Source organism: Ictidomys tridecemlineatus, chromosome 1, assembly GCF_052094955.1.
Source record: "Ictidomys tridecemlineatus isolate mIctTri1 chromosome 1, mIctTri1.hap1, whole genome shotgun sequence".
Taxonomy (NCBI): Eukaryota; Metazoa; Chordata; class Mammalia; order Rodentia; family Sciuridae; genus Ictidomys; species Ictidomys tridecemlineatus.
The window spans coordinates 161,246,841-161,261,889 of NC_135477.1; the positions used below are offsets into that span (position 1 = coordinate 161,246,841).

General features: G+C 36.1%; 1 protein-coding gene across 1 annotated transcript in view; it reads right to left on the minus strand.

Annotated features, from left to right (window-relative positions):
- Cdc42se2 (CDC42 small effector 2) overlaps nt 1-15,049 on the minus strand; it is an 86,417-nt gene that overhangs the window by 16,377 nt on the left and 54,991 nt on the right. The window lies entirely within an intron of this gene.

A 15,049-nucleotide genomic window follows, 5' to 3' on the forward strand; every position in this document is an offset into this window, starting at 1 on the left:
CCACCAAGTCCAGCTAGCTTTTTCTTCTTTTTGCACCTAAAATATTAACACCTACACAGTTTAGGGTAATTCCAGACTTACAATGAATAATGGATTTTTATACTTCTAAAAAGATTTAAGACAGCTATAATATTCTTACCAAAATGACCAACTGAGATTTCGTTTCTGTTCTTTTGAATAAACAGCCTCAGATCTTTACAATGGGCACGTACTATTTCCGTATACTGTGTTGCTCCTGGAGAAAGCAGCCTCCCTCTTTTTCTCAGGGGAAACCAAGCTCTTCCAGCCCCAACGATATGACTCAGATAGGCTCCAACCACCGCACTCACACTCATCACCACATATGACACAATTGGGGCTAGAATTCTTCCTTGGGAAAGGCTCAAGTGGGAAGAAGCCTTCTCTTTTTTGTGGTCATAAACTAGAATGGTTAACCCAGAGCTAAGGGAAACCATGTTTCCTATGAAGAAGTAGAAGGAAAAAAAAAAAAAATCTCCTTGTAGAAGGAAAGAAGCCAATGAACAAAGAATCAAGAGTGAAAGTCAACAGTGCCCTGGACACAGATGTTAAAGAAGCCAGACCCTGCCTTTTCCTGGGTGGTAATGAGACCTGGTAAACTCCAAGTGGAAGTCTGGTTTCAAAGACTGTAATAAAAAAATTCCTGATTAATGTTAACAGACAAATGCAAGAGAAACGTGTAATATACTGCAAAATTGAAAAAAAAATCTGCTCCATAAAAACTTGAGTAGCTTACTCGGAATGCTAACTTTTCATATTTACATCAAAACCTCAGAATAAACTTGCTAATAAGCTTTCTATATATAAATTTAATATATACATATGTTTTTTGGTTGTTGATAGGCTTTTATTTTATTTATTTATATGCAGTGCTGAGAATCGAACCCAGTGCTTTACACATGCCAGGCAAGTCTACCGCTGAGCCCCAGCCCTAGCCCCTTATACTAAATTTTTTTGTGGAAAAAATAAATAATTCTACCTCTCTGGCTTACAGAGCTTTCTTACTCTGAAATCCCAGCAGCAGCCCTCAGGTGATAGTTTTTTTAAAAAAGCACAGAATGGAAAGATATTTCACGCTGAAAATATTTATAAGTAAATAGGCGGGTCATGGTAATAGGTTTAAAATCCAAATCTAAGTGAGTACTCTATTTTACCCTTTGGAGTTTAGCAGATAATCAACCTTTTCCAACTCCATATAAATTTTGCAGCTTGTAACAGATGAGAAGTTTGCAAGAGGTCCCAAAATTTGTTTTTAAAAGGAATCTCTAGGCAAATCTATAGTGATCTTTTCAGAAACAAAATTACTAAAAGCAAAACTGAAGAAACCAGCTGTTCTCATTTCTCAGGAGAAATGTGAAGTAAACAAAAGGTTCTTTTTTCTCTTCTACTTAAAATTAGTATCTGGTTTAAGTTACATATTCCAAGAATGAAAACTGAAATCCAAAGTAGGTAAAAAAAAAAAAAAAAAAAAAAAACCAAAAAACAATAATTTGAAATGGCTTTTCAAATACTAAGAATACATTTTTCTTTACACTAGAAATTTCTGTCACTATGGGTCCATCTAAAATTGTTTCTGTATACTATATTTACACGTTTGCATGTGTTTTATGCACAGGACAACTAATTTCAGTGGTTGGTAAAACACCATTTATAATGCACAAAGAAAATATGATGTAAGATGACAATCTAAACCACTAAGCTTGTGATCACTTGTTTCGAAGGCACGCGAAACAAAGAACCTGGGGATACACACTTGCCAGGGCCTCTCAGACATCTAAACGCAAATCTGAGAGTCTTTCCTTCACGCCACTGTACTGTAATAAATGTTCATTCTGTTTTAAAGAAAGTCATGTAAGTCACTCAAATATTTACTATATAAAACAGAGAAAGAAAAATGAAGTGTTTATAGTAATTCAATATAAATATTATTCACAATTGAGTTAGGCAGTATATTATAATTGATTTCTTGAACTATGTTTTGGGTTGGAATTGCTTCTTTGCTTAACTTTCTATGGAACCATCATTAATTGTTCCAACATTGTTCATAAATATCTTGTGGTGTAACTGGTTAGGTAGTTAAATGACTAGTCCAGATGGTCTAAAAATAACACTGGGTGGTATGGCTTTAAAAAGAAAAAAAAAGAATTCAGCAGGCCCTTCAGCCAAGGAACTCATAGCTTTAAAAAGTGCCTGGAAACATTGCCATATTACTATCTGATGATTTATTCTCCTTGTTCAATGTTTTTCTTTTTTGGAGCTAATCAGACAGATTTTGAACTTCTTAGGTAAGTCATTCTAATTTTCTTAATTTTTCCCTTCTACTTTCCACTTCTGTATCTATTTTACTTTTTGGAACAAAAACTACATTTTTATCACAGACTTCTTTTTTTTAATATTTATTTTTCTTTTTAGTATTTGGCGGACACAACATCTTTGTTTGTATGTGGTGCTGAGGATCGAACCTGGGCCGCACGCATGCCAGGCGAGCGTGCTACCACTTATCACAGACTTCTTAATTTCAGCTTTCATATTATCTCCATGTACTGATTCTTGCTATTGATTTGTTCTTTCTCTCAATCCTTTCCTTTTTAGCCACATTGTTCTTGTTTAGTGGATCCAATATCATACTCATCTAAAGTCTATTCATGTCTTATATTGTTCTTAGTTATTGTCTGTTCCCTATGTTATCTATTTCCCTCCAGGTTCTTTTATTCAGTTAATTCTTTTAGTTTTCCTCATGCCTGACATTAGAGACTATCCAAATGAGGCTCAGTATGCACTAAATGGTGGGCTCAATGAAGAATCAGATGGTGAGCCGATTTTTCCTTAAGGAACCCAGGTGTAGCATTGTACTCCTGTAATCCCAGCAGCTTGAAAGGCTGAGGCAGGAGGATCGTTCAAAGCCAGCCTCAGCAATTCAGCAAGACCCTGTCTCTAAATAAACTATTTTAAAAAGGGCTGGGGATGTGGTTAAGTGCCCCTGGGTTCAATCCCTGGTGCCATTTGGTACCAGAACCCACAACTGCAGATATCAGCAGGTCTTTTCTGCAGAGCCAACAATTTGTTCCCCAAAGACAGACCTGCTGCAGGCCAGTGTGAGGGATTCAAAACATATAGATGATCTAAGAACAAGGCAGACAGAGTGCTGACGTGCTTCTGATCTATATGCGCCTCTGTACAATGAGGTTGTGGCTGTCCACTCTACCGTCTAACTGGTTTCTATTATCTCTTATCCATGGCTACCTCTTTTTGCCATTCTCTTTTTTGTGGGTTTTACTGTTTATGACCCTTTTTAAAAAAATTCTAATGTTATATAAAGTGGGGTTTCAAGGGACAGGGGTGTGTGGGGGGAGAGAGAGAGAGTGAGAGAGAGTGTGTATGTGTGTATTTTCCCCCAACCCCAACATCCTTTTACATGAGACAGCTGTATCTCTCTTTGTGGCAATTGACAACCAAACCAAACCAAAACAAAATACTTCTGGTAAGAGACCAACTTTTGCAAATCTGATGATCCTGCTCATTTCAAATACAATGTGCTTAAAAATAACCAGTGGGGAATGGGGGAAGGGAAATAACCAATGGAGATAAAATCAAAAACAAAAAACAAAGCAAAAACAACAAATATATTTAAAATCAGAGGAAATTATAATTTACCAATTCAATATCCATAAAAATATATATGATTAGCACTTACATAAATTAATCTTACTTTAATCCATTACCCACTTTAATACACTGAATTTGGAGCTAGGGTTATGGCTCAGAGTAGAGCGCTTGCCTAGCATGCGTGAAGCAACTTGGTTCAATCCTCAGCATCACATAAAAATAAAATAAAGATATTGTGTCCACCCAAAACTAAAAAATAAACATTAAAAAATACACTGAATTCTGTAAGAGAAGCAAGGTTATTCCCATTTGCAGAGGTTCAATTAACTTCCTCAGGATCAAAAGTAAATAAGTACTGGCATTGGAAATCATACCAATCAATATCTGAACACTAAAGTCAACAGAACTGGACTTCATATGAAGAGAAAAAAACTTGTTTGGTTTTCCATAACTACATTTTGAAACCATTTCCCATAGCTAAATACTACTGAAAGTACATTTATCTGTCTTAGGTTTCTTACTAATTTTATCTGCTCTTAAGGTAGTTAAGAAAATGGCATCTCATAATATTTTTTCTTAAGACAAAGAGATTCTTTATAGACTTATCCTACAAGCATGATGAACAGATACGTAATACCATTTCCAATATCTTAACTTTTTAATATATGCATATGTATACATACAGGACAGAGACATACAGAAGTACTTCTACAACATTAAGATCCCAGTGAAGGGGCTGGGGACATAGCTCAGTGGTACAGTGACTTCCTAGCATGTGTCAGGCACTGGGTTTGATCCTCAGCACCACATAAAAATAAATAAATCAAAGTGTTGTATCCATCTACAACTAAAAAATCTTAAAAAACAATCCTAGTGAAGACATCATAAAACAACTACCTAGACAGGCCAAAATCAAAGAGTGACAAGGAAGAGAAAATACAAAAGAGGAAATGGGAACCACATCATACATCTCATTGTTATATATGAATGCATTTGAACTTAGAAGGTCAATAAAAATGGCAAATGATAATTTACATTTTAGTGGCAAAGAGAACCTTTCAAAAAATACTGAAATAGGGGCTAGGGCTGTGGCTCAGTGGTAGAGCGCTCGCCTTGCATATATGAGGCCATGGGTTCAATCCTCATCACCACATAAAAATAAACAAACAAACAAACAAACAAAGATATTGTGTCCATCTACAGCTAAAAAAAAATTTTAAAAAAATACTGAAATAAAAATAGGACATAGATGAAAAGAAAATGATATCCCCCCTAATAAACAAAAGAATATGAACAAACAAGTTACCACTATGCATATAGTACAGTGATAGAGTGCTTATTTAACATGAGCAAGGTGCTAGGTTCAATTCTCAGGACCATAGAAATAAACAAATAAGAACAAAAAAACTTTCTAAGGAACTTAAAGAAAGCCAAATCTGCAAAAGTAGATGAATCGCAAGTCCTAGAAATATCTAAGAATTTTTACTAAGTATAAAGGCAATAAGAGACCTGACCAAACTTTAGATTACTTAGTACTTGAAAAGAGCTGTGATCTCTGCTGGAATTTGTCAATAAAGTTATCTACAATAATCCCTACTTGTTATAATTATGCTTAAGGCAGAAAAGAATGAAAAGCAAAATAGTTTTTACCATATGTTTACATTTCAAATGAACAAGATTCTTAAAAAGTGCTTTTAAAATGTTTAGTACATGACGCTGCAGGTGTAGCTCAGTGGGAGTGTGCTTGCCTAGCATTAAAGAGACCCTGGGTTCAATCCCCAGCACTGCAAAAATTATATTAAACGTTCAGTATGCTATAGAATCATAAAATATCAGCCCTAGATAATTATTAAAAAATACTACATTACTTAGTCCCACATAATACTTAAGCCTAACTTGTCTTTAGTGACAAATTATACATGTGCCATAAACATTTTATTCTCTATATACCAAAGCATTACCTTGAGCTCTCCTTCCTTCTACTAATTTAAAATGAATAAAATTGGAGTTCCTTACCAGTATTCCCTTCATTCTTATTTGGATACACCAAGGTCAAATGAGATCCAATCAAACTTCTCTAAACATAAAGACTTAATCCTCTTCATTCTTTCAATATCTAGGTTTCTTATAAGATCCAAGGGAAAAAAAAATTCCATGCTGCTGGTGTTATAGAAGCAACTGTATTTTAGTCATTTTAAGAATTCTGTGACCTTATAAAATGATGCTGAGCTTCACACCATTCTCACAAGACAGAACTTGCAAATAAAGGCTGTGCTTTCTAAATAAGCACAACAATCTCCCAAATGTGGCAAGATAATTTGTGAACAGTAGATCTTTTAAGAAATGTTTGGTATTCAGAAACCTGACACTTAATAGCTCAAGAGACTCCATTTAACACTTTTAGATGACAAAGTTTATGAACTTAAGGATACACCACAATGGATTTACAGAACAACAACAATAAAAAAAATGGGGCTTATTTAATAAGCATTTAGGGGTTTTTTTTAGTAGTGCTGAGGACTGAACCCAGGGCCTTGTGCATACGAGGCAAGTACTCTACAAACTGAGCTATTTCCCCAGCCCCTTAATAAGCATATTTAAAAAAATTATTTGACAATAGCTTTTTTTCTTAAGTTGTTGATAGATGTTTATTTTATTTATTTAAATGTAGTGCTAAGAATCGAACCCAGGGGCTGGGGATGTGGCTCAAGCGGTAGCACGCTCGCCTGGCATGCGTGCGGCCCAAGTTCGATCCTCAGCACCACATACAAAGAAAGGTGTTGTGTCCACCGAAAACTAAAAAGAAAATAAATATTAAAAAAAAAAAAAAGAATCGAACCCAGAACCTCACACATGCTAGGCATGTGTGCTACAGCTGAGCCCCAGCCCAGCTTTTTTTCTGTTTATCAAAAAGTTTTTTGTTTTGTTTTGTTTTGTTTTGGGGGGGGGGTCATCACTTTGCCACTGAACCATATCCACAACTCATTTGGGGATGTGGGGGCACTGGGGATTGAACTCAGGAGTACAACCACTGAGCCACATCCCCAGCCCTATTTTGTATTTTATTTAGAGACAGGGTCTCTCACTGAGTTGCTTAGTGCTTCACCATTGCTGAGGCTGGCTTTGAATTTGCAATCCTCCTGCCTCAGCTTCCCAAGTCACTGGGGTAAGAGGCCTGGGCCTCCCCACCATTCTAAAAAGTTTTTTCTTGAGTTTCGTTTCTTTTCCTTTTCAAGATAATTGTTTTTGTCATAACAAAGATGACATAATCAGGGCTAGGGCTGGTGCTGGGACTCAGCGGTAGCATACTTGCCTGGCATGTGTGAGGCACTAGGGTCAATGCTCAGTGTTAGAACAAAGAGACCAGGCTGGACGCAAACTTCACAGATCATTTCAGTCTTATTGAGAAACAGGATTACACTTAGGGGAATGAACCCACCTTCCTGGTGGAAAATAAGCCACTGAACAAAGGAAGGGACTGGGCTTATGTAGATTATACTGAGAGGTGACTTAATTAATGAGCACGTCAGCTTGAGCACTCAGGAATTTGAGATCTGTTTCACCGGGTGAAATGGGAGGAACTCTAGGGTCAGCAGTCAGTCTCTGGGATTTATGTTACTGGACCTGATGGAGGGCCTGAGGTCAGTGGTTGGTATCTGGAAAGGATTTGTTTATGGAAAGATTAATGCTTTGGCCTCTTCCCAGAGACTGCCTTTCTAGGTTTGATGGACACCTCTTCCCCAGGGTTTGTTTTAATACCGGAAAAGAATGTATTGGAAAAGGATCAATGCTCTCTCTCAATGTATGGCTTTCCTTCCCACTCCCCTTCTACAAGGTCTCACTATTTTGGGGGTTTGTCATTTTCCATATCTAATACTCAGCACCACATAAATAAAAATCTATCAACAAATTTAAAAAAAAATTTAAAGATAATATAATCAGTGTTTCTTGACTTTATAGTTGCACGCTAACTGTTCCGTAAGCATCACAGATTATATGTTCCATAATGGTTTACAACATGGAATGTGCTTACCTGTACTAAATTTTTTTTGCTAGAATATAAGGGAAAAAAATTACAACTATTATTTTCACTTTTCATCATTTCAAGGTCTCCCAATTCAGACTGACCTGTGGGCTATTAATTATTTCTACAAGAGCTACCAAAACACAGAAAGTAGAAAATGAATTATATTAATGCTTAATCATACTTGAAACTAAATACAAAAATGAAAAGATGTTATAACATAATACCTTCACTTAATCTGCTTTGATTTGTCTAAATGTCTTTAGAAGAATCTGAAAGACTGATCTTTTACTGTAACATAAATGGAATACACTGATGAACAAAAGTGTAGAAGGGCTCAACTAGGGAATTTTATTTCAAGAAATCTCTTTGTTTATAACCCTGAGGCTTAAAAATCTAAGCCAGTATTATTGTCCACTCTAAGCCAGTATTATTTGTATGCAAGACAATACAAAATTAAACTTCAAAGAGATATTACTAGTCTTCCCCTATTTATAAATATTTTAAAGTATGAAAATACCATATGTTGATGAGGATATGTCAAAATGAAACATTCAAATTCCCGTTGGGAATGTAAATGGTAACACCAAATTTTTAAACAACATGGTCTTCATGATAAAAGTGAACATTCTTAAACTTTACAGCCAGTAATTTTAGAGCCAGAAATTCACACACACAATCTCCAGGCTACAAATGCACAAAATAAAATATTATAGGGGTAAGCCTATAACACTGGCGATTCTGGAGGCTGAGGCATATACCTTTTCTTTATGGCTGAGTTCCAAGGTTAAGGTCAGCCTTAGCAACTTAGGAGGCCCTGTCTCAAAATAAGAAATAAAAAGGACTGGGATAGCACAGCTCTATGGTAGGTAAGTACCCCTGAGTTCAATCCCCAATATCAAAGAGAAAGAAAAAGAAAATCAAACAAACACACAAAACAGCATTGTTCACAGTTCTACACCGATAGCATGGATCTAACTGGAAAGGACACCAGAGGCTACTGGAGTTTTGGTAATGTCCTATTTCTTGAGCAATTAATACTTCACAATATATTTGTATCCTAAAAATTTACTGCACTGTATATTTACATGTAAAACAAACCCTTTTAAATTAAGCAAGTTAGCAAGACTCCGTCCCAAAATAAAAATAAAAAGAGCTGGGTATATGGCTCAGTGGTCAAGAGCCCCTAGGTTCAATCCCTGGAAGCAAAAACAACAACAAAAAATTCATTCTTTTGGTATCTTAACAGTATTGCAGTTGCATTGAGTCTTTATCTTCAAGAGATGATTACTAAATGTTCATTGGTAAAGTTACATAACAATTTGAGTTTGAATTTGAAATTATACAGGAAAGGGGAAAGTAGACGGTACAAGATAAAGATTAGATAAGACTTGAAATTATCAAAGCTAAGAAATGGGGTTCATTATACTATTGCCTATTTTTAAATGTTTAAAAGTTTTCATTAAGTTCAAATTTTAAAAACCTTGGGCTAGAGATGTAGCTCAGTGGTTGAGTGCTTGCTTAGCATTTGAGGCTCTGGGTTCAATACCTAACCCCGCAAATTATCACTGCTGTCTGCTGACAACTCATTTTTTAAAAAATTAAATTTCACCAGACATAGTGGTGCACACCTGTAATCCTATCGACTTGGGAGGCTAAGGAATGAGGATAGTAAGTTTGAGGTGAGCCTCAACAACTAAGCAAGACCTTAGTCTCAAGATAAAAGATAAAAGGGAGGCAGATGTAGCTCAGCTGGGTAGCTGCAAGGCAACAACCATATGATTTAAAATCTCAGTTGTATCTAGCAACACCAATTCAGCATTTATAGTTAAGTAAAAAGTTTTGGATTACTAAGACTCAAAACACTGGACACTATTATACTGTGTATTGTACTGTGTTAACATAAATGAGTAGGAAGAGAAAAATGATTCTTATGCTACAACTCAGAAAAATGCTTTCTATTTTCTCCCCAGTATTGGGCAGTTCCTTTTTCACACATGGAATGTGCAAGAGCAAGGGGTAATAAAACATGAGTAGGAGAACTGGCATGCAGCACTCGGCTTCAGTAAATACTTCAGAAAACTTCAGAGATGACAATTTGCTTTCAGAAACAGCAGTCTTGATGCTGCCAACCATAAGAGCAAACATATGGCTTTATAAAACTTAAGAGACATTCTTTAAATCTGTTTGCTGACGCCAAGAGCATACTATTCTTCCACTATAGTGACCACACAGCCTGTGAAGTTCTATGTACTTTTTCTCAAAAGTCAAAAATGTAAAGAAATCAGATGTCCGTGGAATCTGGAGAAATATTTAACATAAGTATGTATTTATTAAAAATAACTGACATGTTAAATGTGGTATGCAAAGCACTCAATTGCAATGTCTTTCTCTGAAGAAAATGTATTTCTGATATCTTATAACCCTAAGGCCTCATGCTCCAGCTACTTAATTCCTCATGTGTCTATTTTAGCTATGAATGAATATAGTATACCTCTATCACATTCCTGAATAGAATTTACTTTACTGTGATAACTGGCAATCAATCAATCAATCTTTGAAATTATGGCAATCTGACCTCTGGCAGATTGACTGTCTGGGACATAAGACACTTGGAAATCATCACTTCTATCCATACAAGTGTTGAACAAACTGAAAACCAACAACTCTTCTCAGATCCACCAGAGACATGTTCATAGAGAAAATGGCTGTTCCAAAGGGATGTCTTGAAGAGACAGGTGGTGGGTACAGTCACAAACTACCATAGCAGAAGCTGCCATAGGTTCTAGTACTTAAGTAGGAAAGCCTAAACTCAATGGTTTGGTTTGTAGCTCATTGGTAGAACACTTTGCCTATCATGTGTGAGGCACTGGGCTCGGTTCTTAGCATCACATATAAACAGACAGACAGATAAATGGATAAATGCTCACTGACCACTAAAAAAAATTACAAAAAAAAAAAAAAAAGAACAAAAGCCTGAATTCCAATAAATGTACTGCTGGCAACTCAATATGGACAAGTTTGAGAATTAACAACTCCAGTGGGGTAGGCAGTCTGGCAGAGACCCCTACACATATGTAGTAATCATCATCAAGAACGTCACCAGATTCCTGCAATGGAGATAGGAGAAAAATCCCCTGGGTTTCAACAAAAGTGGTGAAAGACAGCCATGTTGAAATAAGGCACAGCAATCTGTTCTTAACAAGACCTGCCCTCAAGAGCAACTATCTTACCAAAACCTAACCAACTGGAGTTTTTACCAGAAACTACCTACCATGGGGGAAGGGAAATGCCCATCTCTAATCCTTTCTAGTCTCTTTTGTGTCACCTAAGAGATTAGGGGGGAAAAAAAACTGGGAAGCACCCCGTAGAAGTCATAGTCCAGTGGCCCAGGCTCACTCAGAATGAGACCTAATCCTAGCACTATGTAATGCTCCTCTCCCTACACCTTACAACCACATCTACAGGGCTCCTGAATAACGGATTACAAATGAAACAACTAAACACCCAGACCTTATTTAAGAAGAGGTTTCAAGGAAAACCGAAGACAAAGGAGGCCAAAACAAGAACACTGGAGGAAATTTTATCCTCTGACACCTACAGCTATACCAAATAGTACAAGGGCCTAACCTATAGCCAGACAGGTATAAAACCTCACACTAAAGGATCATTTACCTTGGTTCCTTTCATCCTATATGTCATGTTCAACATAAAATTACAAGGCATACCCATCTTCCAAAACATGTGGTAAGAGGACTCAAATGTCTCACAAACTTTTTAAAAAAAGTGTTAAAAACACATTCTTCGATGATACCATATATTATAAACTATACACAATAACTGATATGTATGTGCAGTCATTAAAAATGCCCAAACATATTCTTTTATTTCATGATTAAGTATTAAAACTTTTCCTATTAAAGTCAGGTTAAACAAGAATATTCAACTATTGCTAACACTATTTGATGTCATAGTGCAGGTCCCAGATAATGAAGGAGAAAAGGCTTAAATATCAGAAACAACTAAAACAATCACTATCTGGAAATATTCAGAGGACAAATTTAATCAATTAAAGTACTATTAAACTCATTTAAGTGTTTTAATGAGTCTGGATAAAAAAAATAGCACTTAGAAATTGTGAGCTTCCTTCAAACTAGTAATTAGGAAAAGTAACAGAAAAACAGAAATCCAGAATAAAAATCTATAAAACATCTACAATAAATCTAACAAGAAATGTGCAAACTAATATGATGAAATCTTAATCTTAAAACTTCATTAAGAGAGGAACTGGGGCTGTGCCTCAGTGGCAAAGTGCTTGCCTAGCACAATGTGAGGCACTAGGTTCAACTACATAAAAATAAAACAAATAAAATAAAGACATACAAATAAAATAAATACACTGTCCATCTACAACTATCAAAAACATTTTTTAAAAAAATTCACTAAAAGAACATAAAAGGTCTACATAAATGAAGATATAAGCCATGCCTTTCTGTGGGATTACTAAAAATTTAAAACATGTCAATTTCTACCTAATTCCTCTCAACTCAATGCAATCTTAAAAACAGCCATAAGATTTTAAAATATGGCCAGGCGCAGTGGCACACGCCTCTAATCTCAGCAGCTCCAGAGGCTGAGACGGGAGAATAGTGAGTTCAAAGCCAGCCTCAGCAAAAGCGAGGCACTAAGCAACTCAGTGAGACCCTGTCCCTAAATAAAATGCAAAATAGGGCTGGAGATGTGGCTCAGTGGTTGAGTGCCCCTGAGTTCAATCCCTGGTACCCCAAAAGAAGCAAACAAATAAATAAAAAATAAAATATGCATTATACAGTATCTCATATGAAGAAAAATATGAAAAATAACATCATGAAGAAACATGTAACCACAACCCATCTTCCCAAAAACAAAAAACAAAACAAACAAAAAAGACATTACCAATACAGTCAAAAAAGAAAAACCTTCCCTATGAAAGCAAAACATACTAGGTAATGAGAACAATTAAAACAGTATGGGACTGGGGATGCGGTTCAAGCGGTAGCGCGCTCGCCTGGCATGCGTGCGGCCTGGGTTCGATCCTCAGCACCACATACAAACAAAGATGTTGTATCCACCGAAAACTAAAAAATAAATATTAAAAAATTCTCTCTCTCGCTCCCTTAAAAAAAACAGTATGGGGGGTTGGGGGGGGTTATAGTTCAGTGGTAGAGCATTTGCCATGTGGGAGGCACTGGGTTCGATCCTCAGCACCACATAAAAATAAATAATAAAACAAAAAGGTATTGTGTTCATGTACAACTAAAAACAATTTAATAAATGAAAAAAAATAAATAAATAAGTAAATAAATAAATGCTTTCCATCTGCAACTACCAAAAAACCCTGAAAGTATGAGAAGCCAGGCATGATGCTACATGCCTGTAGCCCCAACTACTCAAGAGGCTGAAGAAACATTTTTTATTTACTTATTTTTATGTGGTGCTGAGGATTTGCCTTACACGTGCTAGGCAAATACTCTACCACTGAGCTACAACCCCAGCCCAGGAAGGATATCATGAGCTAATAGGTGTGAGACCTACCTGGGCATAATGATGGAGGAAAAAACCAATAACCAAAACTCTTCCCAGATCCATCAGAGACGTGTTCATAGAGAAAATGGTACTACAGGAGGCCAGCTTAGTTAGCACGAACAAGAACCTGTGTTTGAACCCTAGTACGTGTGTGCACACACACAAATCAGTATGGCAGTGCCATTAATAAACTGTTTTAAGATATCTGATTAGCATGTAAAAAGTTTCAGACTCCCTCACACCATATTAAAGTCCATCTTCCATTCTGTGTTGATCAAAGAGCTAATGTAAGAAACTTTAAATTATTAAAGTAGAATAAGAAAACAGCGCAGGTCTTTAAAATATTATAATAAAGGTATTCTTAAGGAAAACTTGTATATCATAAAAGATGCCATAATGCTATAGAAAAAGCTGAGAGATACTGAGAGAAACACCTACAATACATAGGGTTATTAATCACAGCACATTTGAAGCTATAAAAATAGACAAAGTCAAACAATCCATCTAAAAATTATAAAGACTATCAATAGACAATTTGATGAAAGAAGAAACATACAAATTTACACTAAATATATGAAAAAGATTTTTAACCTCTCTACTAACCTGGTAAGTACAAATTAAAATAACACATTACAAATAATAAGTATCAACAGAAAAATTAAATGTGCGACCATATAGTTATGTCAAAAATACTACAAATGCTGTAATTCTAGAAATTAATAAAACTTATATAAATATATACATATATATTAACTAAGAGAAATAAATACCAATCTCTAAAAGGTGAATCACTGAGATTGGAGAAGCAAATAAAAAAGATTATTCTCGGGGGCTGGGGATGTGGCTCAAGTGGTAGCGCGCTCGCCTGGCATGCGTGCGGCCCGGGTTCGATCCTCAGCACCACATACCAACAAAGATGTTGTGTCCGCCGAGAACTAAAAAATAAATATTAAAAAAAAAATTCTCAAAAAAAAAAAAAGATTATTCTCATTTTTAATTTTTCTCTTTTGTCTGCCCTGTATAAATTTTTCTTTCTGTTTTTTTTTTTTGGTGGGGGTGGAGGTGGTACCAGGGATTAAACCCAGGGGCCCTTTACCACTGAACCACATCCCCAGCCCTTTTTATTTTGAGACAGAGTCACACTAAGTTGCTTAAAGCCTCACTAAGTTGCTGAGGCTGGCCTCAAACTTGCAATCCTGTCTTAGCCTCCCAAGTCACTGCAATTACAGGTATGTACCACCACATCCAGTTACACTGTATGAATCTTTATCGTAAGAATTCATTTATGTATTATATGTGCAATTATATTTTTTAATTTAACTCTCATCTTCCTTTTGTATTGTTACAAAACTGAGTAGAGTATGGTAGCACACACTGTCATCCCAGCTACTCAGGAAGTGGATGGCAAGTTTGAGGCCAACCTGGGCAACTTGAACCCTGTCTCAAAAGAAAAAATAAGAAAAATTGGGAGTATAGCACAGTGGTAGAGTACTTAATTAGCATGTACAAGGCCTTGGGTTTGATCTGTAGCACCCCAAAACAAATAACAAACCTAAAAAACCCAACAATGAATACACTTACTCAGCTAGCCAGACAGACAGACAGCTGGTATGTACACCTACATTCGCCAAGGTAGAATAATTAATTCTGAAGGCACAAAGTGATATGATCAAGTTCCTAAAGAATTCATAATGTGGTGGGACTGCATAACAGTTATTCACTATCTGGGCTGTAGGAATACAGATGAGGTATTATCTAAGTTAGGGGAAAGCTGGGAAAATTTTACAAAGGTAACTGGTAACTTCTGATTAGGCATCTTCAAAGACAAACAATAAT